Below are 22,090 nucleotides of genomic sequence, written 5' to 3' on the forward strand. Positions count from 1 at the left end.
ACTAACCTCAGTAATGAATACTCGAACGCAATCATGAATCAATCAGAACGGAAAGACACACTTAAATTGACATTCGATCCGAAATTTGCTAGACCATAATCCTTTGAGGTTAAATTATTTGTTCGAGTTTTTATGAAATTAACGCTTGACGATTTAATTGGCATACACTTATCGATCGTTAGTAGTACCGTCTACTTGAAATTGGTGACGCCTGAAAGATGCGAGCAAATTGTTGTGTCTTGTGGTGGATCTCTTAAGTTCAAACATTCAGACGGAAACGTTGGCCACGTACAAATAACGCACGCAGTCCTGGGGTTGCGAACCATTAGAATATTTGCATTGCCTTTTGAAGTAACTGCCGAGCAGATTAACGCCAAACTACGGGAATATGGTTCGGTAGTAAGCAACGTTGCTGAGAAATGGTCCCAGTATTAAACGGTGTGCGGCAAGTGAAAATCGAGTTGCTGAAGCATATTCCATCTTACATCATTATAAGTGGATACAGGGCCATAGTAATTTATGACAGGCAACCACGGACATGCTCGGGATGTGGGTCTACAGCACACGTCCGTGCACAGTGCATTCAAAGGCGCGTAGCGCAGATCCCGACTGGCGAGCGTGAGCAGCCTGGCCCAAGTTCTACGTTGTCGATCACTTACGTAGCCGCCGCCCGTGTAAACACTTCTCGAGAGCCCAGCGTTGATTTCACCCTAGATTCGTACACTGACCACAAAGAGGAGAACATACCATTGGAGACGAGTAATGTACCGGGAACCCGCGAAGCTTCCTTGCAGGAAGTTAAGGAGGGAAATAAGGAGACGCAGGGTGGCAGCGAGGTCAATGTTGTCTGCGGACAGCCGCGAGCGGCGGAAGTTTTCCCCATGGACGAAGACTGTGCCACTCAAGAGAACCCTGCTCAAAACTCCAAGTGCCCTTCCCCGAAAAATCAGATAAACGAAGAATCGCGCAACAGGGTGCTGACACAAAAGCGCAGCCGCTGCGCGAGAAGGCCAATCAGGTGCGTCAGAAGCTGACCGAGGTGACATCTCAGGTTTCCACTGCAACTCCCCAGACGTCCAAAAAGTCCCGTACTGACGCCTCAGAGGCTGACTCCAACAACAGACCCTCCCCATCACAGACGAAGATGATGTCAGTAGATACAGAAGGTACAGGTGGCCACCTGCCAGATAGCAGTGCAGATCCGCGTGAAGCTCACCATCCGCGAAACTGGGCGGACGACGTCGAAGAATGCTCTCGCGACAACGATATGACCGAAGTACAGGGACAACACCGAGAAACAGTGTCAGCAGTCCGGGGAACGGAATGGCAAGGGCAACGGAAGACTGAAACTGCTGTTAAAGCGGTGGATGCCGACCCCGACTTCTTTGAATTGATGCCCCTCCGTCATCACTAAGGGAGCGGCTCAACGCCATGCATACCTCTCCCATCATGCCACCTTTACAGGCATACCGTGTTGCCACGGTCAACATCAACAAGATCAGCAGCGCGTCAAACCCGAAGAATCTTACGGACTTCTTATATGCAGCTGATATCGACATTGCGCTGTTGCAAGAGGTCGTCGATATTGATCTGGAACGTATCACAGGTTACAATGCGTTAATCAATCCGGGACTTGGTAGTGAACTCGGAACCGCACTTTTGACCAACGAAGGCATCACCGTAGCCAATGTCGACAGACTGCCAAACAGCAGAGGTATCGCGGGGACGATCCACAACACCAGATTCATAAATGTTTACGCCCCTTCTGGAACGGGAAAGAAGCGTCAGAGATCGGAGTTTTTTAAGGAGTAGATCGTGCCACATTTTACAACCCACACAGGCCAAGTAATATTTGCAGGTGATTTCAACTGTGTACTAAAACGAAAAGACCAAACGCCAAATTTTAACACTTCCACAGCACTTCTGGACATTGTTAGAGACTTAAACCTACTCGACACGTGGGAACTTAAACACGGCGACACGCCCGGTTTTACTCACGTCACCAGCCATTCTGCCAGCCGCATTGACAGAATTTGTGCAACTGCCAATTTACGGCACAATATTTTGCAAGTGGAGAGATGGCCACTTATATTCTCTGACCATGTAGCATATATGCAGGGTGTTTCAAAAATGACCGGTATATTTGAAACGGCAATAAAAAGTAAACGAGCAGCGATAGAAATACACCGTTTGTTGCAATATGCTTGGGACAACAGTACATTTTCAGGCGGACAAACTTTCGAAATTACAGTAGTTACAATTTTCAACAACAGATGGCGCTGCAAGTGATGTGAAAGATATAGAAGACAACGCAGTCTGTGGGTGCGCCATTCTGTACGTCGTCTTTCTGCTGTAAGCGTGTGCTGTTCACAACGTGCAAGTGTGCTGTAGACAACATGGTTTATTCCTTAGAACAGAGGATTTTTCTGGTGTTGGAATTCCACCGCCTAGAACACAGTGTTGTTGCAACAAGACGAAGTTTTCAACGGAGGTTTAATGTAACCAAAGGACCGAAAAGCGATACAATAAAGGATCTGTTTGAAAAATTTCACTGGACTGGGAACGTGACGGATGAACGTGCTGGAAAGGTAGGGCGACCGCGTACGGCAACCACAGAGGGCAACGCGCAGCTAGTGCAGCAGGTGATCCAACAGCGGCCTCGGGGTTCCGTTCGCCGTGTTGCAGCTGCGGTCCAAATGACGCCAACGTCCACGTATCGTCTCATGCGCCAGAGTTTGCACCTCTATCCATACAAAATTCAAACGCGGCAACCCCTCAGCGCCGCTACCATTGCTGCACGAGAGACATTCGCTAACGATATAGTGCACAGGATTGATGACGGCGATATGCATGTGGGCAGCATTTGGTTTACTGACGAAGCTTATTTTTACCAGGACGGCTTCGTCAATAAACAGAACTGGCGCATATGGGGAACCGAAAAGCCCCATGTTGCAGTCCCATCGTCCCTGCATCCTCAAAAAGTACTGGTCTGGGCCGCCATTTCTTCCAAAGGAATCATTGGCCCATTTTTCAGATCCGAAACGATTACTGCATCACGCTATCTGGACGTTCTTCGTGAATTTGTGGCGGTACAAACTGCCTTAGACGACACTGCGAACACCTCGTGGTTTATGCAAGATGGTGTCCGGCCACATCGCACGGCCGACGTCTTTAAGTTCCTGATGAATATTTCGATGATCGTGTGATTGCTTTGGGCTATCCGAAACATACAGGAGGCGGCGTGGATTGGCCTCCCTATTCGCCAGACATGAACCCCTGTGACTTCTTTCTGTGGGGACACTTGAAAGACCAGGTGTACTGCCAGAATCCAGAAACAATTGAACAGCTGAAGCAGTACATCTCATCTGCATCTGAAGCCATTCCGCCAGACACGTTGTCAAAGGTTTCGGGTAATTTCATTCAGAGACTACGCCATATTATTGCTACGCATGGTGGATATGTGGAAAATATCGTACTATAGAGTTTCCCAGACCGCAGCGCCATCTGTTGTTGAAAATTGTAACTACTGTAATTTCGAAAGTTCGTCTGCCTGAAAATGTACTGTTGTCCCAAGCATATTGCAACAAACGGTGTATTTCTATCGCTGCTCGTTTAGTTTTTATTGCCGTTTCAAATATACCGGTCATTTTTTAAACACCCTGTAGCATATATATGTACCATAAATATGGAAAAACAGGGTACGTATAGAGCAAGAGGCCCGTGGAAACTGAATGTTACCCATTTATCAGATCCAGGGTGCCACGCCGTCTTCCAACACACGTGGACAGATTGTGAAAGGAAATTTCCACTGTACAATTCGGCTTTCTGCTGGTGGATAAAATGTGCAAAGCCAGCTCTAATAAAAGCGATGAAATGTTACTCTCGCGAGAAATGCGCCTGGCAGAGGAGCACAATAGAATTCTATTTTCAGTGCTTACGCGACCTTTATAAAGACGATAATACAGTAGTGGACAATCACCTGCAGATTAAAAGAATCAAGGCGACACTCCTAACACTGACGCGAAAACAATCTGAAGGCTGTAAAGTGAGAACACGTCTGCAAAATGCAGTGCGGGAGTAGACAACATCCATGTACCACGTTATACAACAGCAAAAAAGAAGAAATAGGAAAATACTGACGGAGCTAAAAAGTGCAGACGGTCGCCTTCTCAATACACAAACTGCTATTCAAGAAGAAATTTATAAACATTTTACAGCGTTACTAGCTGAAAAACCAATAGATGTGGCAGCGCAGGCAGTCCTTACGGAAAGGGCGTGGGGGAGACTTGGTCCGGAACAAGCGGAACAACTCGCCTCAGACATAATCGAGGATGAAGTAACAGACGCCATTCTCCGAAGCCCAATAAATAAATCGCCTGGTCCTGACGGATTACCAGCCGAGTTTTATCGCACGTTTAGGCAACAGTTAACTAGTAAGTTGACTCTGGTCTGTAATGACATTGTGAACATTCGAAATGACAGCCTGAACGATTTTTGTAAAGGGATAGTGGTGCTAGTTCCAAAAACTCCAGGAGGCAAAACTGTTGAGAATCTCCGGCCTTTAACATTACTTAACACTGACTATAAAATTTTCGCACGTGTTATTATGCAATGATTAAATTCGGTCATTACCAGCGTTACTGGCGACTACCAAACGTGTGTCGGAACAAATAGAGATCTGATAGCGATTGCCGAAGCCTGTGACATCCCAAGTGCTCTCGTGTCCCTCGACTTTGAAAAGGCCTTTGACAGGGTGAACCACTCCTATCTAGTACGAACTATGGACGCCATGCATTTTCCTCAGAAAATCACTGATACTGTTAAAACCCTCCTGATGAATGGTACGTCGCAGATCAATGTAAATTGACGCTTAAGCAGGCCTATCAGTATCGCAAGTTCGGTACGACAGGGCTGCCCATTGTCGATGGCATTGTTTGCCATAGCACTGGAACCATTCTTGTACTCCCTGACGCAAGACCTTCCAGGACTGCTCATTCATGGTCAGAAGATTATTTGCCAGGCATACGCAGATGATGTCAGTTTTGTAGTAACGAAAGACGAGGACTTAGAGAAAGCTTTCCACATTGTAACAACGTATGAAGCTGCATCGGGGGCAAAACTCAACCGTCACAAGTCAGGCTTAATGCACACTGGACGCGGATTAGAACTCGGTGGTGCTGAAAGAATAAGAAGCTTGGAAACGATCACCTGCCTCGGGATTGAATACACACGCAATATCCGCCGCACGGCTGCCTTGAACTATAGAAAACTGCTGGCAAAAATGCGCTGCGAACTCTAAATGCCATTCAAAGAGTGGCTTTAGTTAATACCTACATAATTTCCAAAGTAAATTATGTTGCCCAAGTACTCCCATTACCAAAGACTATGGCACAACAAATGTTAGCAGCGCTTGGCCACTTTGTTACCAGGGGTCAGATAATTAAAGTAAAGTATGAAACCCTCACCCTCCCAGTTTGGAAGGGAGGCCCCAATTTGACAGATGTCTACCTCAAAGCAAAAGCCTTGTATGTTAGTCAAACATACAAACAGTGGCACAGATCACCTAACACAATGACGGCTCACATTTTGAATGAAATAGTGCCTCCCAATCTGGACCCACCTGTAGATGTAAAACACATTCTGAACTCGCTCTGTCACTTAAGGTATTTCATCCTAGAATTTAGCTACATACAAAGAAGAATTCCAGAGGCAGACCGACACAAAGTCAAGGCAATGTACGCCACATTGACGGAAAGTAAACCACGTAATATAGTGGAGGAGAAATGTAAAGGTTATAACTGGAAACAAGTCTGGGAGAACATTCACGACCCGCATCTTTCATCTACGGTGCGCTCAACTTGGTACATGGCAGTCAATAGGAAATTCCCGACCAATTCGAGGTTACACAAGATTCACCTGGCTGAAACACCGAATTGTATCAGATGGAACTTAGTCGACACAGACGAGCATAGATTTACTTGCGACGCTGTACAGGACATATGGTCCCTCGGCACACAGAAACTCGCAAGCATAATGCGAACATCACCAAGAACGATAACACCGACAAGCGTACTCAACCCTGACGAAATTCCCTATCCCAATACAAAACGCGTGCAGTCAATTGGCTAAAGGGCCAGACTGTATACTACATCCTATCCGAGAAAGAGAAGAGTAAAGAAGAATATTGGATACATTTAATGATGGAACACCAGACACTGATACGAACGACGAAATATAGAGAAAACTAAGCTTGTTTTTTATTAAGAACGTTGACATAGTCACTATATTGCAAGAATCTTTATCCCTTCTTTTAATCTCTTTACTAGTTTTTTTCATATGATTTGCCATACTAATGGGGAGACATTTTTATTCTTTAATTTACTTTATGTTGAGTGTCAGTTAGACCGTCAGCGAGAGCGCATCGCTAGCTCCTGCTACTACTAAGGCGAGTACACCGTTTGCTTCTTACATATTTTACAAACAGCAGCGACTTATTTTCAGTTATCTGTGTAATTACTAGTTTATTTTTGTAATTTCTTGCGTGTTCGAGTGCTTACTAGGTAGAACCTTTTATTTCAATAACAGTGTTTTTGTACTTATTTGCTGCGCTTAGCTTTTAAATAGTTTTTCTGGGAAAACCTAGCGTAGTTTTCGCGTCTCGTATTTCAGTGAGTGTTTCTTGATTATTAGAGTAGCTCATCAGAAGATTATCTTGGGAATTTGTCACCGTATAGAGTAGGGTAAACATAGTCATGTGTAGGTGTTGTGTCGATTCCCTAAGGTCTCGACACAATGAGTGGCTAGGTGCACGCGAAACTAACGCAGACGGGCGTAAATTCTGAAACAGGAGACTGGATGAAAAACTATAAAGAAAAGAACGTATTGGGTAGATTACTTAACTTTTAATGATGTTCTTCTTGTTGAAATACATCTCTTGCATAGTAGTAAGCAATTAGCACTGATACACATGGCGCCTTGCTAGGTAGTAGCGATGGACTAGCTGAAGGCTATTTAATCTGTCTCTCGGCAAATGAGAGGAATACTTGGTAGGTCTAGTCGCAAGCTATGTCGTCCGTACAACTGGGGCGAGGTCAAGTCCGTGTCTTGTGACCTGCCATGTGGTGGCGCTAGGTTTGCGATTACACAGTGGCGACACGCGGGTCCGACATGTACTACAGGACCGCGGCCGATTTAAGTTACCACCTAGCAAGTGTGGTGTCTAGCGGTGACACCACAGTAGGGACTGTGGTTGTTGTGAGCGGACGCAAGGAGAATTGGCCACTCTTCGGGGACAGGTGGAGGCTTTGTCTGTTAGGCTCATCGAGCTCGAGGCGCAGGCGTCGGCTCGTAGTGGCGTTGGGGCAACTGTGGTGAGACCTATGCCTACTTCGGTGGCCTTGGAATCACATGGAACCCCTGATGTCGCTGCGTCTTCCGGCAGTGAGCATCTTACCGGTCAGCCATCACTCCAGGGTGAATGGCGGACAGTGGTGGGCTCGCGCGTGCCTGGCCGAAAGGCGAAGGTGGGATCTGGCCGCGTGGCGGCTGCCTTACCCCTTTCCAACAGGTACGGGGTGCTTCCTAGTGGTGATGACATCGTTTCCGAGCCACCACAGGATGCCTCGCCTGTTGGGCCAGTGGCCGATTCTCCGGCAAGGTCCCGACAGTCACAGAGGGCGGGCCTATTAGTTATAGGGAGCTCCAACGTTAGGCGGGTTATGGAGCCCCTCAGGAAAATAGCGGGTAGGTCGGGGAAGAATGCCAGTGTGCACTCGGTGTGCTTGCCGGGGGGTCTCGTCCGTAATGTGGAGGAGGCCCTTCCGGCAGCTATTGAACGCACTGGGTGTGACCGGCTGCAGATAGTAGCACATGTCGGAACGAATGACGCCTGCCGCTTGGGTTCTGAGGCCATCCTTGGTTCCTTCCGGCGGCTGGCTGATTTGGTGAAGACAACCAGCATCGCACGCGGAGTGCAAGCTGAGCTTAATATCTGCAGCATAGTGCCCAGAGTCGATCGCGGTCCTCTGGTTTGGAGCCGTGTGGAGGGTCTAAACCAGAGGCTCAGACGACTCTGCGACTATAATGGTTGCAAATTCATCGACCTCCGTTATTGGGTGGAGAACTGTAGGGCCCCCCTAGACAGGTCAGGCGTGCACTACACACCGGAAGCAGCTACTAGGGTAGCAGAGTACGTGTGGCGTGCACACGGGGGTTTTTTAGGTTAGAGGGACCCCCCCCCCCCTTGGGCGAAACGATAAAATACCTGACGGCTTACCAGAGAGAACATTATCATCGTTGATAAAGAACGTCCGTCCTCAGAGACCAAAAACAGGAAAAGTTAACGTAATATTGGTAAACTGCAGGAGTATCCAGGGCAAGGTTCCTGAATTAGTATCTCTTATTGAAGGAAATAGTGCGCATATAGTATTAGGAACGGAAAGTTGGTTAAAACCGGAAGTGAACAGTAACGAAATCCTAGACACAGAATGGAATATATACCGCAAGGATAGGATAAACGCCAATGGTGGAGGAGTATTTATAGCAGTAAAGAATTCAATAATATCCAGTGAAGTTATTAGCGAATGCGAATGTGAAATAATCTGGGTTAAGTTAAGTATCAAAGGTGGGTCAGATATGATAGTCGGATGCTTCTATAGGCCACCTGCATCAGCAACCGTAGTAGTTGAGCGCCTCAGAGAGAACCTGCAGAACGTCGTGAAGAAGTTTCGTGATCATACTATTGTAATAGGGGGAGACTTCAATCTACCAGGTATAGAATGGGATAGTCACACAATCAGAACTGGAGCCAGGGACAGAGACTCTTGTGACATTATCCTGACTGCCTTGTCCGAGAATTACTTCGAGCAGATAGTTAGAGAACCAACTCGTGAAGCTAACGTTTTAGACCTCATAGCAACAAATAGACCGGAACTTTTCGACTCCGTGAATGTAGAAGAGGGTATCAGTGATCATAAGTCAGTGGTTGCATCAATGACTACAAGTGTAATAAGAAATGCCAAGAAAGGAAGGAAAATCTATTTGCTTAACAAGAGTGATAGGGCACAAATCGCAGAATATCTGAGTGACCACCATCAAACGTTCATTTCTGAGGAAGAGGATGTGGAACAAAAATGGAAAAAATTCAGAAACATCGTCCAGTACGCCTTAGATAAGTTCGTACCGACTAAGGTCCAAAGCGAGGGGAAAGATCCACCGTGGTATAACAATCATGTACGAAAGGTACTACGGAAACAAAGAAAGCTTCACCATAGGTTTAAGAGTAGTCGAATCATAGCTGATAAGGAAAAGCTGAACGAAGCGAAAAAGAGCGTAAAGAGAGCAATGAGAGAAGCATTCAACGAATTCGAACATAAAACATTGGCAAACAATCTAAACAAGAACCCTAAAAAGTTTTGGTCATATGTAAAATCGGTAAGCGGATCTAAATCCCCTATTCAGTCACTCGTTGACCACGATGGCACCGAAACAGAGGACGACCGAAGAAAGGCAGAAATACTGAATTCAGTGTTCCGAAACTGTTTCACTGCGGAAAATCGTAACACGGTCCCTGACTTCAGCCGTCGCACGGACGCCAAAATGGAAAATATTGAAATAAACGATATCGGAATTGAAAAACAACTGCTATCACTTAGTAGCGGAAAAGCATCCGGACCAGACGAGATACCCTTAAGATTCTACAGTGATTATGCTAAAGAACTTGCCCCCTTTCTATCAGCAATTTATCGTAGATCTCTGGAAGAACGTAAAGTACCTAGCGACTGGAAGAAAGCACAGGTCGTTCCCATTTTCAAGAAGGGTCATAAATCAGATGCGAATAATTATAGGCCTATTTCACTTACGTCAATCTGTTGTAGAATAATGGAACATGTTTTGTGTTCTCGTATTATGACGTTCTTAGATAATACAAATCTCCTTCATCATAACCAACATGGATTCCGCAAACAGAGATCATGTGAAACCCAGCTCGCCCTATTTGCCCAAGAAATTCACAGTGCCGTAGACACTGGCGAGCAGATTGATGCCGTATTCCTGGACTTCAGGAAGGCATTTGATACGGTTCCGCACTTACGTTTAGTGAAAAAAATACGAGCTTACGGAATATCGGACCAGGTTTGTGATTGGATTCAGGATTTCCTAGAAGAAAGAACACAACATGTCATTCTTAACGGTTCAAAATCTGCAGATGTAGAGGTAATTTCGGGAGTACCGCAAGGAAGCGTGATAGGACCTTTATTGTTTACAATATACATAAATGACTTAGTTGACAACATCGGTAGCTCCGTGAGGCTATTTGCAGATGACACGGTTGTCTACAAGAAAGTAGCAACATCAGAAGACTCGTACGTACTCCAGGAAGACCTGCAGAGGATTAATGAATGGTGCGACAGCTGGCAGCTTTCCCTAAATGTAGATAAATGTAATATAATGCGCATACATAGGGGCAGAAATCCATTCCAGTACGATTATGCCATAGGTGGTAAATCATTGGAAGCGGTAACGACCGTAAAATACTTAGGAGTTACTATCCGGAGCGATCTGAAGTGGAATGATCACATAAAACAAATAGTGGGAAAAGCAGGCGCCAGGTTGAGATTCATAGGAAGAATTCTAAGAAAATGTGACTCATCGACGAAAGAAGTAGCTTACAAAACGCTTGTTCGTCCGATTCTTGAGTATTGCTCATCAGTATGGGACCCTTACCAGGTTGGATTAATAGAAGAGATAGACATGATCCAGCGAAAAGCAGCGCGATTCGTCATGGGGACATTTAGTCAGCGCGAGAGCGTTACGGAGATGCTGAACAAGCTCCAGTGGCAGACACTTCAAGAAAGGCGTTACGCAATACGGAGAGGTTTACTATCGAAATTACGAGAGAGCACATTCCGGGAAGAGATGGGCAACATATTACTACCGCCCACATATATCTCGCGTAATGATCACAACGAAAAGATCCGAGAAATTAGAGCAAATACGGAGACTTACAAGCAGTCGTTCTTCCCACGCACAATTCGTGAATGGAACAGGGAAGGGGGGATCAGATAGTGGTACAATAAGTACCCTCCGCCACACACCGTAAGGTGGCTCGCGGAGTATAGATGTAGATGTAGATGTAGATGTTAGAAAACCAAAAACGTTCCCTGGTAGGATGTCATGGGGACTTTGGTGGCCGGGGCTTCGGAGTTAAGAGAAGCTGAAACCGAAATAACACTTGAGAGATGGACGAAAAAACGAATGTTCGACAACGGAATACATTAGCAACAGCTATTCACCGAGAAGACAAACTCTGAAGACACCAGTCTGCTGAAATTCCACGCGTACACCTCCGGAGAGTCAGGGGTACCAATCAAGAAGTATTTTCATTTCCGTCTAAAGAGGACACATTCAGATCATTATAATTACAGCTACTCAAGCTAGCCGATGAAGGCAATTATGGCGAGTGCAAGTGTCGGGCTATAAGGAGAGGATGGAGGCCCGAAAAAAAAAATGGTAGAGCACTTGCCCGCGAAAGGCAAAGGTCCGAGTTCGAGTCTCGGTCGGGCACACATTTTTAATCTGCCAGGAAGTTTCATATCAGCGCACACTCCGCTGCAGAGTGAAAATCTCATTCTGGAAGCCTCCACCAGGCTGTGGCTAAGCCATGTCTCCGCAATATCCTTTCTTTCGGGAGTGCTAGTCCTGCAAGGTTCGCAGGAGAGCTTCTGTAAAGTTTGGAAGGTAGGAGACGAGATACTGGCAGAAGTAAAGCTGTGAATACCGTGCGTGAGTCGTGCTTCGGTAGCTCACATGGTAGAGCACTTGCCCGCGAAAGGCAAAGATCCCGAGTTCGAGTCTCGGTCGGGCATACAGTTGTAATCTGCCAGGAAGTTTCATATCAGCGCACACTCCGCTGCAGAGTGGAAATCTCATTCTGGATGTGTATACTAGTCTCACAATCGTTAGCGAAGTCTTTTAAAACGGAGCAACCCTTTCTCCACTAATAAGTCTCTCAAATGGATTCTTAAGCATATTGGTAGCCCACTTAAGTCTTCCTTCCAACAACAAAAAAACTCTGGATCTACTAGGAATTCAGTTAGTTCACCTGAAAGGCCCTCGTGTAGTGATGCTCATGTATTATCGGCCATTTTAGTAAATTCTGGGCTCTAGGCTGGTGCAAGAAAACCTAAAACGATGAAATGAGTAAGATCGGAAATAGATTACACAGAAGAAAGTCGATCAGCAGGGAACCGCACACATGAATCCTAATTTATACTTTCAACGAAACAAGGAAATTTAGAGAATTTAGCACTGAATCTCAGAATGCTTGGCCTGTGTAGAGGACCAGGTGTGTGATAATCGCTTTTACATCGGAGTCCCTGAATCCAGCTACGAGAGTACAAACAATTGTCGAGTAGCTAAGTAAAGTCGTCTCCAGTGTAAAGTGAGAATTCTTCGTCGAGCTCTCCAGAGGCAGTCGGCTGGATGTGGGATCGCCAAGTCGTGAGAGTATCGAGTGGTGTTGGTCTAACATTCCGCACCTCAATATGCAGGTAAAGGCTACCAGCGTTCCAAGATAAACCCTACGGATGTGTCGGTCTAGGCCCTGGAAAATTCTATAGATCAGTGATGAGAGACACTGGAGTAGCCGTAATCTACTTTCCTGTGTGTGTAGGTGTTTTTTTACTTTATCGTTTGGCCTAGCGTCTTCTGTTTGTTCATGGGCACACTTTACTTTGTACAGAAATAAGCATGCACACTTTCGCACACATTATGCTTTCATTTCTTTCGTCAGGGACAAATTATCCCAGAATTCAATTCAAAATAGTTCTCATTCCCTAGGTATGACCCAGTTTTTCAGACCAGTTTCCTAGGTTCTACATATTCATCTACATTGATATTCCGCAAGCCACCGGACGGTGCGTGTCGGTGGGCACCCAGTAGCAAAAATAGTCTTCTCCTTTTCTGTTCCACTCACAGACAGAGCGAGGGAAGAACGACTTTCTGTATGCCTCGTATGAGCCATAATTTCTCGTACCTTACCTTAGCGCTCCCTACGCGAAATGTATATTGGCTACAGTAGGATCGTTTTGCAGTCAGCTTCAAACGCCGGTTCTCCAAACTTCCTCACTAGTGTACTTCGAAATGGATGTCTTCTTCCTTCCAGGAACTTCCACATGAGCTCCCGAAGCATATCTGTAACACTTGGAAGCCGATCGAACCTACCGGTAAAAATCTAGCAGACCGCCTCTGAAATGCTTCGATGTCTTATTTCAATACCACCTGGTGTGGATCCCAAAGACTGGAGCAGTACTCAAGAATAGGCCTCACCACCGTCCCATACGCGGTCTCCTTTGCAGATGAACTACATTTGCCTAAAATTCTCCCAATAAACAGAAGTCGACCATTCGCCTCCCTGCAGTCCTCACGTACTCGTCCCATTTCATATCGCGTCGCAGCGTTACGCCCATATATTTAAAAAACGTGACTGTGTCAAGCAGTACACGACTAATGCTGCATCCGAACATTAGGGGTTTCTTGTTCCGACTCATCCGCATTAACTTACGTTTTTCTACACTAAGAGCCAGCTGCCATTCATCACACTAAACAGAAATATTGTCTAGGTCATCTTGCGTCAACCTACAGTCACGTTCTTCGGCACCTTCCGATACACGACATCATCATCGGTGAACAATCCCCAGTTGCTTCCCAACCCGTCTACCAGATCATTTATGTAGACAGGAAATAGCAACGGTTCTGTCACACTCTCTGGGGAGCGCATGATATTCCCCGTCTCCGATGAACGCTCGGCGTCGGGGACAGCATACTGGGTTGCATTACTTAAGAGGTCTTAGAGTCAGTCACATAACTGGGAGCCTATTCCGTATGCGCGTACCTTCGTTAACAGTATGCAGTGGGGTACCGTGTATAATGTTTTTCGGAAATATAGAAACATGGAAGACTAATTCCGGAACTGTAGATCTTCTTCCAAGTATTACTGGTTGGGACTCTTTCTGCTCCACTAACAACTGCCAATATTTTGGTGTTCGGCTAAATGCTCCTGAATCTTCCATGGGTCATTAGTTGAGTATTGGACAGACCGCCAACGGATGGTCTCTCTGCTTCATTACCTGCTCCCATACAGACAACGCTAAGAGAGTGGGGCATGTAGGACATGTTGCGACTGTCCTCACCTACAGACAGTTGGAGGGAAAGCAATTACAGATGAGATAAGCACTGGATGTCGAATGTTCCGGATGCTTTGACAAAAGAGTTGTCTTAAACACAAAGAACACAACCGAGTAAAATCATTAGGTGCTTGGGCACCTGAAGAAATATTTCCAGGACTTGGTAACTTTAAAAACTTGGTAGTTTTCATACGACTGATACCCTGAATTTGAAAACGTGTCGCGTCCCAACGACTAAATTTGACAAGAAATACATCTATCGTATTTCCAAATATTGGTAGTTACCTACGAAGTATTTTTAACACAGATTACTTCGCTGCCTAAACCGTAAACGTACTTCAATAAAACATGCAAAGAACACATTTTTATGTTTTTATATAAATATTGATGCCACCTGTTTTATTGAAAGACCTGAAATCACGTCCTCGTATGATTAAATTCAGGGTATCCAGTGAGTTCTGAAATAAAGCTAGAAAACATCCAGAAAAATATTCACAAATTGAGAATGTTACGTTGAAACTCAGAATTAAAAATCTGCTGTCTGCATTGAAAAACTGGTTCAAATGGCTCTGAGCGCTATGGGACTTAACATATGAGGTCTTCAGTCTCCTAGAACTTAGAACTACTTAAACCTAATTAACCTAAGGAAATCACACACATTTATGCCCGAGGCAGAATTCGAACCTGCGACCGTAGCAGTCGCGCAGTTCCCGACTGAAGCACCTAGAACCGCTCGGCCACCTCGGCCGGCAAGTCTGAATTCTTGAGAAAACAGAAACTGGAGAACCAGGAAATAAAGCTTTTCAACTTTGAAGCCTTCTGTAATACTATTTCCTTATAAAACTTCACATATACTCACATTAGTGGATTATTTATATTACTTTCAAGATTTATATTTTTTAGTGTTGACTGGCGTAACTGAAGCTGAATAAAATGTGATAAGAAAGTTACAATTTTTTATGTTCGTTAGTTGATATGTAATCCAGTGCCAGCATAAGACTAGACGTATGTGGGGACATGGCAGAACCATCCTCAAGTTGGCTGGTAGAATCAATTCGTAGCAGCCTGCGCCTGCACCAAGATAATCCAGTTTTTCAATTTAATGTGCAGTATGACAAATGAAATGCTGAATTCGTTGCCCTATGGTAGCATGTAGCGCTCTGTTCCACCCACAGTTCCAGAACCTTGTAGGCAATTTTTTCGACATCGAAATTTCACATTTTCTCCCTATCTTATTGTGCAGAAAACGGTATTTTCTGTTTTCGACTGATTTATTTTGGAAAACTATAGTCGTACGCTCCTAGAACATAGCGTGAAATGTGTTCTTCTGACTCTACTATAAAAGTTGAAAGCATATTCAGAAAGGCATTAAGGATTATCTTTTTCAACAGACAAATGGTAAGCGAATGGTGTGCTTCCGTTGTGTATCGAGGGGAGAGGGCGTCATTATGGAAACTGGGGACAGATGACTGGCACTTACCCTCCTGCCATGTCTATTGCGTTGGGAAACGGGGAGGGAATCAGTGGTCTAGCGCCCTAAACTGGCTGCTTTCTCCAGTTCGCTAAGGGCTGAACGAGAAATCGATAGAAAGACTGAAGGCATTATTTTGGTACAGTTGTGTAACAGTTCGTATCTATGTTCGCTGCAGGTCAGCGCCGAAATTGCAGACGAGTCAAGAATTTGGGGTGATTTCCCGTGAATAGAGTGACAATCAAGAGAATTAAAAGACAAATAGTGGTGGCTAAAGCTGCAGTATTTCTCGTCGCGATCGGCACTGTTAATTCTGCAATGTGGTGGAGTCACAGACAATGACTGCTCTAAATTGGAGAGCATGCTGTAATGAACAAAAAGGCAGTAACCAGACTGCAGGAGTAAGCGCCCCCTCTTGCCGTCTCCCATTGCTGACGCCTATGGTTAGGCTACGACTTATGCAGTAAGGTATCCTAGACCAAACTCTTGCTTAAGCAACGTTCCTGTAGATTTCACGAAGTCCTTGGATACAGAAATACACTAACGCAGTATGCGCCATACACCTCTAACATTTTGCATTTTCTTTGGTCTAGGCAACTGGTGGCATGTTTTGTACCAATGATGCCGGCAGCTGCCTGTCCCATTCGTGCTGTGGGCACAGCGGCGAATCTTCCTGCAGTCAGAAAAATGGTACCGAATCCTCCCAAGCCCGCAAGGGTCTGAAAAACGATGGGACCTAATCCTCCCGTTTGAAGCAGGTAGCAGTTCTAAACGTTATGAATACTCCAGGCAGGCAAAGAAAAGCATATGAAGTGACACTAGAAGACGTAAGAATTTTTCGCGTGTGTTTTGAGTAAGTTTAGAAGTTTTATCTTTTATCTTATTGAGATAAATTCCAGCCGGCACAGCGCCAGCGACCAAGTGCCACTCAAGGTCACGCGCAAAGGGTGCATAAGTGAATCAATATTTTTTGTTTAAAACATGCGAGGGGTAGGGGAAGGAGATAAGGAACATGGCAGAGATAATTATATTATTGTCTATAATACAATATACAATGTGTCAGTTTGGGAGGATTCGGTTCAAATGGTTCAAATGGCTCTGAGCACTATTGGACTTAACATCTGAGGTCATCAGTCCCCTAGAACTTAGAACTACTTAAACATAACTAATCTAAGGACATCACACACATCCATGCCCGAGACAGAATTCGAACCTGCGACCATAGCGGTCGCGTGGTTCCAGACTGAAGCGCCTAGAACCGCTCGGCCACAACGGCCGGCGGAGGATTCGGTCCTGTTACCTGCTTACCCACCTGCTTTCGGGAGAATTAGGTTCATTTAGCGCAACTCGCGAACGCTCTAGGCAAGCTATTTGGGAGCTAATATTACACTAATTAGAAATTTTGACTTACACAAAATTCTAGTTGGCATGATGAATGGTAGCTAGCTCCAAACGTAGAAAAATGTAAGTTGATTCGGATGGGTAGGAAAAGCGAACTCGGAATGTTCGGTTACAGCATCAGCAGTGTTCTGCTTTACAAAGTCACGTTGTTTAGATGTTTGTGCGTAATGTTGCAAAGCGATATGAAATTGAACGAGCGTGTGAGGATTATGGTAGGCGAGACGAATGGTCAATCTCGGTTTATTGGGAGAATTCTAGGAAATTATGGTTGATCTGCAAAGGAGACTGCATATAGGACGCTAGCGCGACCTATTCTTGGTACTACTCGAGTGTTTGGGATCCGTTCCAAGTCGGATTGAAAGGTGACATCGAAGCAGATCAGAGGCGGGATGCTAGATTTGTTACTGGTAGGTACGAATAATAAGCAAGTGTTACGGTCACACTTCAGGAACTCAAATGGGAATCCCTGGAGGGAAGGCGACATTCTTTTTAGGAAAACTACTGAGAAAATCTGGAGAGCAGTCATTTGATGAAGACTGCAGAACGATTCTACTGCCTCCAATGTACATTAGGCGTAAGGACCACGAAGAGAAGGTACCTGAAATTAAGGCTCATACTGAGACACATGGAACCGTTTTTCCCTCGTTCTGTTTGCAAGTGGAACAGAAGAGGAAATGACTAGTAGTGGTTTGGGGAACTTCCGCCAGGCGTCGTACAGTGGCTTGTGGAGTATCTATGTAGATGCAGAAGTAGATGTCTTATAGACGTTTACAATGTAACCTCCCCACAAAAATTTTAAAAGTCAATAATAGTGAAATTGTAACCTCCCAGCAAGAATATGAAAGTCAATGTTAAGTGAAATGTTGTCTTCCCACAAAACTGAATAATAAAAATGAGCCAAGCGTAACATCCTTGCAAAATTAAAGAATAATAATGGCCCAAATGTAAACTCCCCACAAGATTAACGTTAAGATGATTGCTCGTTAAACCCACAATAATATTAATTAAATAATGAACCATGAACTGAATGTAACATCTCAACACAAATAATTAAACCTGATAAATTTTATAAGGGCAGCTGCGCTGACCTTCGGCCCTGTGAAATAATTAAACCTGATAAATTCTTACCTCAGTAACACTGCATCTATATCTGCTCTTATTTTTCGGCACAGCTCCGTGCAATGCTGGCCTATATTTAATTTTGATTCTTGGAGGAAATGCATAGGAAATATTCTTTAAATTGAAATGAATGCTTTTTCTTCAAAAGAGTGGAAAAATTCTTTAAATTGAAACGATTACTTTTCTTTAAAAGATTTACTTTATAAAAAAATTATTATTGGGGCATTTGTTGAACAAATTAATTACAATTAACATACGTTATTAGCTGAGCGCAATGCTGCTTCATTACCTTCTACAATAATATACATATCGTCCACCACATTCCTGACCAGACTCGTGGGCAGAGCACACAGCGGACGCATGCCGACTCGCCACACACAACTGTATCCGACTTCTACTACAGACAGAGTGCAACTCGCAACTTCTGCCGACTCGCTACACACAACTGCTCCAGACTGCTACTACTCTCCAACTGTCGACTCGCGCGGTCAAGCGCAGACTAGCGACGGTAAATAACTCCCTGGTCAGAGATTCTGTCATGCCTCGCCCATCGCTGGTTATGAATACATACGTGTTTCAACAAGTAGACTTTGTTTACGGTTTGTAGTCAACCTTACCGAGTGGCAAATAAAGACGATCGAGAGTCGATAATACCGAGATGTTCTGGACGTGTTTACTCAAAATATAGCAAACCTACAGATCAAATAATCATCATTTCGCCGTACTCAGGAGTATAGTTTAGGCGACCAGTGGACGGCACGGACATTACAGTGCAGAACACTTACCGAGTAGAATAACAAAATTACAGCTGTGAGCTCTTCAATGGTGCTTTCGTGCGATTCAAATGACATTATAAGGGAAATGTTGGAAAACCTGAAAGTGATTAGACGGCTATTGGAATTCCATCCTTCACCATTACATTCCCAACGGTTTAATCTCTATGTCACCTCACTCGAAGTACCACGCCTTCACCGTACTCCCATTTCCATTGTTGTTGCTAGTACTGAACAGCTCTGTTACAAAAGCACCAATTTTAGTAACTGATATTGTATTTGAGTGACACTGAATCAATCTTTATTCTCGATGTGCTGCCCAGTCACTGATAGCAAATAATGTGCGTAAATTACCTCGAGATAAAAATGCGTCGAAACTATAAAATTTTTCTGATTATATGCGTGCTGTAAATGCGAGACCCAAGCGATACCTCGGTAATTTTATGGGATTTTAATATCACTGGCGAACCGCCAGACAATAGAGATACGAGAGTCAACAGAACTAAATATGTTTCAATAGTGCTAGTTCGTTTATCCTTGCCGTACGTCCTGACCAGTATCTGACGTTGTACCACATTACATTTTACCCCATGAAATTGTAATGATATCAAATTACACAGGCTGCAGTTTTCACCAGTGTCCTTCCCCGGCCAGTAAGCTGAAGATGGGAGTATACAAACAAGTATAACAGCAGGAAATGTCCGCGAACTTTCGACATTTGCACAGGTTTCTCTTGCGGATGGGAAGAAGAAATTGACGTGACATTTATAACAACCCTCACGAGATTGAAAATTGCAGCTGCAGCACGCCGAGAGGAAATCATTGCATTAGGCTACTGTTCCAATGAAAGACTTCGGCAAACTGTTCGTGACGGATACTTAAGTTCAATGACAGAGAGTAATTGCCAAGTAACAGCCGTATACGTGAGCTTCCTTCACGGTTTGGCCATTATGTTGGAAATTCTGCAACAGTCTGCAAGAACACAGCTATTATTGCAAAGCGGATCTCGGGGCCGTCACGAAAGAGTCGTTCTGGCGAGTGTGTACGGGAGAACGAGTTGGTGAAAATGTTAAGACCCGTTATTAGCTCTATGAAACATCGTTGGTGAATAAAGGCATACCTGTGTTAATTAGAGACGAAGTTGTGTCAGTAAATCGACAGGTAGTTTTATTATATTCATTGATTGTCAGCTGAAAGTAATTGTCGAGCACAATCACGCTGTTACGTCTTGTATTTTATACTACAGCAGTACGAGATGACTATGTAAAGGGAATTGCTGTGAATTTACATTCTGACTTGAGATAAGTGTCGATTCATAGCTGGTAATTCGAACAATTAGCGCTCACAATTTGCTCATTTTATTTTGTTCCCAGCGTACTTACTGCTCGTAGGATAGTGTGACACTGCCTCCACGTTTTGTTCATTTTTGTTTCAAAATAGCTTTTTGCTTGACCTCTGGATCCGCTGTTGTTCTCTGTGTCTGTCAATAACATCTCGTGAGTACTGTCCTCTAAACACTACAGGTGGAGCAAATAAAAGCTGCCCGGAGAACACAATTTCAGCGTACAAAGAGACACAGTGGAGGAAAGAAAATTCAATACTAGCCTGACTATAGCAGTTGTTGAAAGTGACCGCCATTCGTACTTTTTGGCTCTGGTGAGAAAGATGCTGAAAGCGAATCAAACCTGGACTGCTGAAATTGCTACAGTCTCATCCGAAATTTTCTGCTGCACCTCTTGAAGACTATGAGGATTGTTGAGATTCACTTTAGACTTGAGGGCTCCCCAAACAAAGTAATCGCACACTGACTGATCAGGTGGCCTGGGTAGCCAGCCAGGACTACTATCATCTCTGTCATTCGTGAAGATTGTGTAATGTGCTCCAAGGTTCGGCCGCCTGTATGGACAGTTGCTCCAGCCTGCTGGAAATAACTGTATGGCTATTCCTCCTCCGTTAATGCTGCCACAGTGGTCCTGTCATAGCCACTCGTCCGGGCCACTTTTATTTGGCACACTCCGTTTTTCTTCATCAGTGACTTTCAAATGGTTCAAATGGCTCTGAGCACTATGGGACTTCACATCTGAGGTCATCAGTCCCCTAGACTTAGAACTACTTAAACCAAAGGACATCATACACATCCATGTCCTAGGCAGCATTCGAACCTGCGACTGCAGCAGCGCGGTTCCAGACTGAAGCGATTAGAAACGTTCGGCCACAGCGGCCGTCTCAGTGAATTTCTTCCTCGTTCAAGTGCTATAGATAAAAACCTCATTCACCCATTGGGCACAATAATTATTATATTTTGTATGAATCCTTCTGTAGGCCGTAGAACTCGGGCCTAAGATTAATTGTCACAAGTAAATCATTCTTCAATTCTAACTTTCCCATGTTCCTCTTGACAGCAAGGAAGTGTGTTGTAGGTTGAGGACACTGTATCTAGGAACGTATGGTTTTTCCTGGTTTTCGTTTCAATCAAGTAACTGATTTTAGAATCACTTGAAGGAAGCGCACTAGAGACCGCCGTAAGCAATTTTTGATATTTATTACGGGTTTTGTTGCGACTCACGAGATATTGTTTTCTGTAACATTTGTAAATATTACGAGTTCTACGTATTTAAATGCTGTATAATATGTTACAAATATTTTGAAGATTTTTAATTATTCAGTTACGGATATTTACGACGAGTAAACGTCTGAATATTTTTATAACTAGTGGCATAAGTCATACTTCGTCAGCCGTGCACCTCGAAACGGACGGTCTCTCTGCAACGGAACACATGATACTTTCAAATGAACTGAGTGTCCTTAATGTTTTAATGAAAATTGGTATCGTTTGCCAACAAATTCTCTTTCAAAGAGTTTTGAACTTGTAATTGATTTTTGACAATCATTCCCCTTAATTTGATTTTACATACTAATTATTGATGTGTAGTACAGTAATAACCCACCGAAGAGCCAAAGAAACTGGTACACATGCCTAATATCGTGTAGGGCCCCCGCGAGCACGCAGAAGTGCCGCAGCACGACGTAGCAGGAACTCAAATAATGTCTCAAGTAATGGTGGAGGGAACTGATACCATGAATCCTGCAGGGCTGTCCATAAATCCCTAAGAGTACGAGGTGGTAGAGACCTCTTCTGAACA

Source organism: Schistocerca nitens, chromosome 8, assembly GCF_023898315.1.
Source record: "Schistocerca nitens isolate TAMUIC-IGC-003100 chromosome 8, iqSchNite1.1, whole genome shotgun sequence".
NCBI classification, from domain to species: Eukaryota; Metazoa; Arthropoda; class Insecta; order Orthoptera; family Acrididae; genus Schistocerca; species Schistocerca nitens.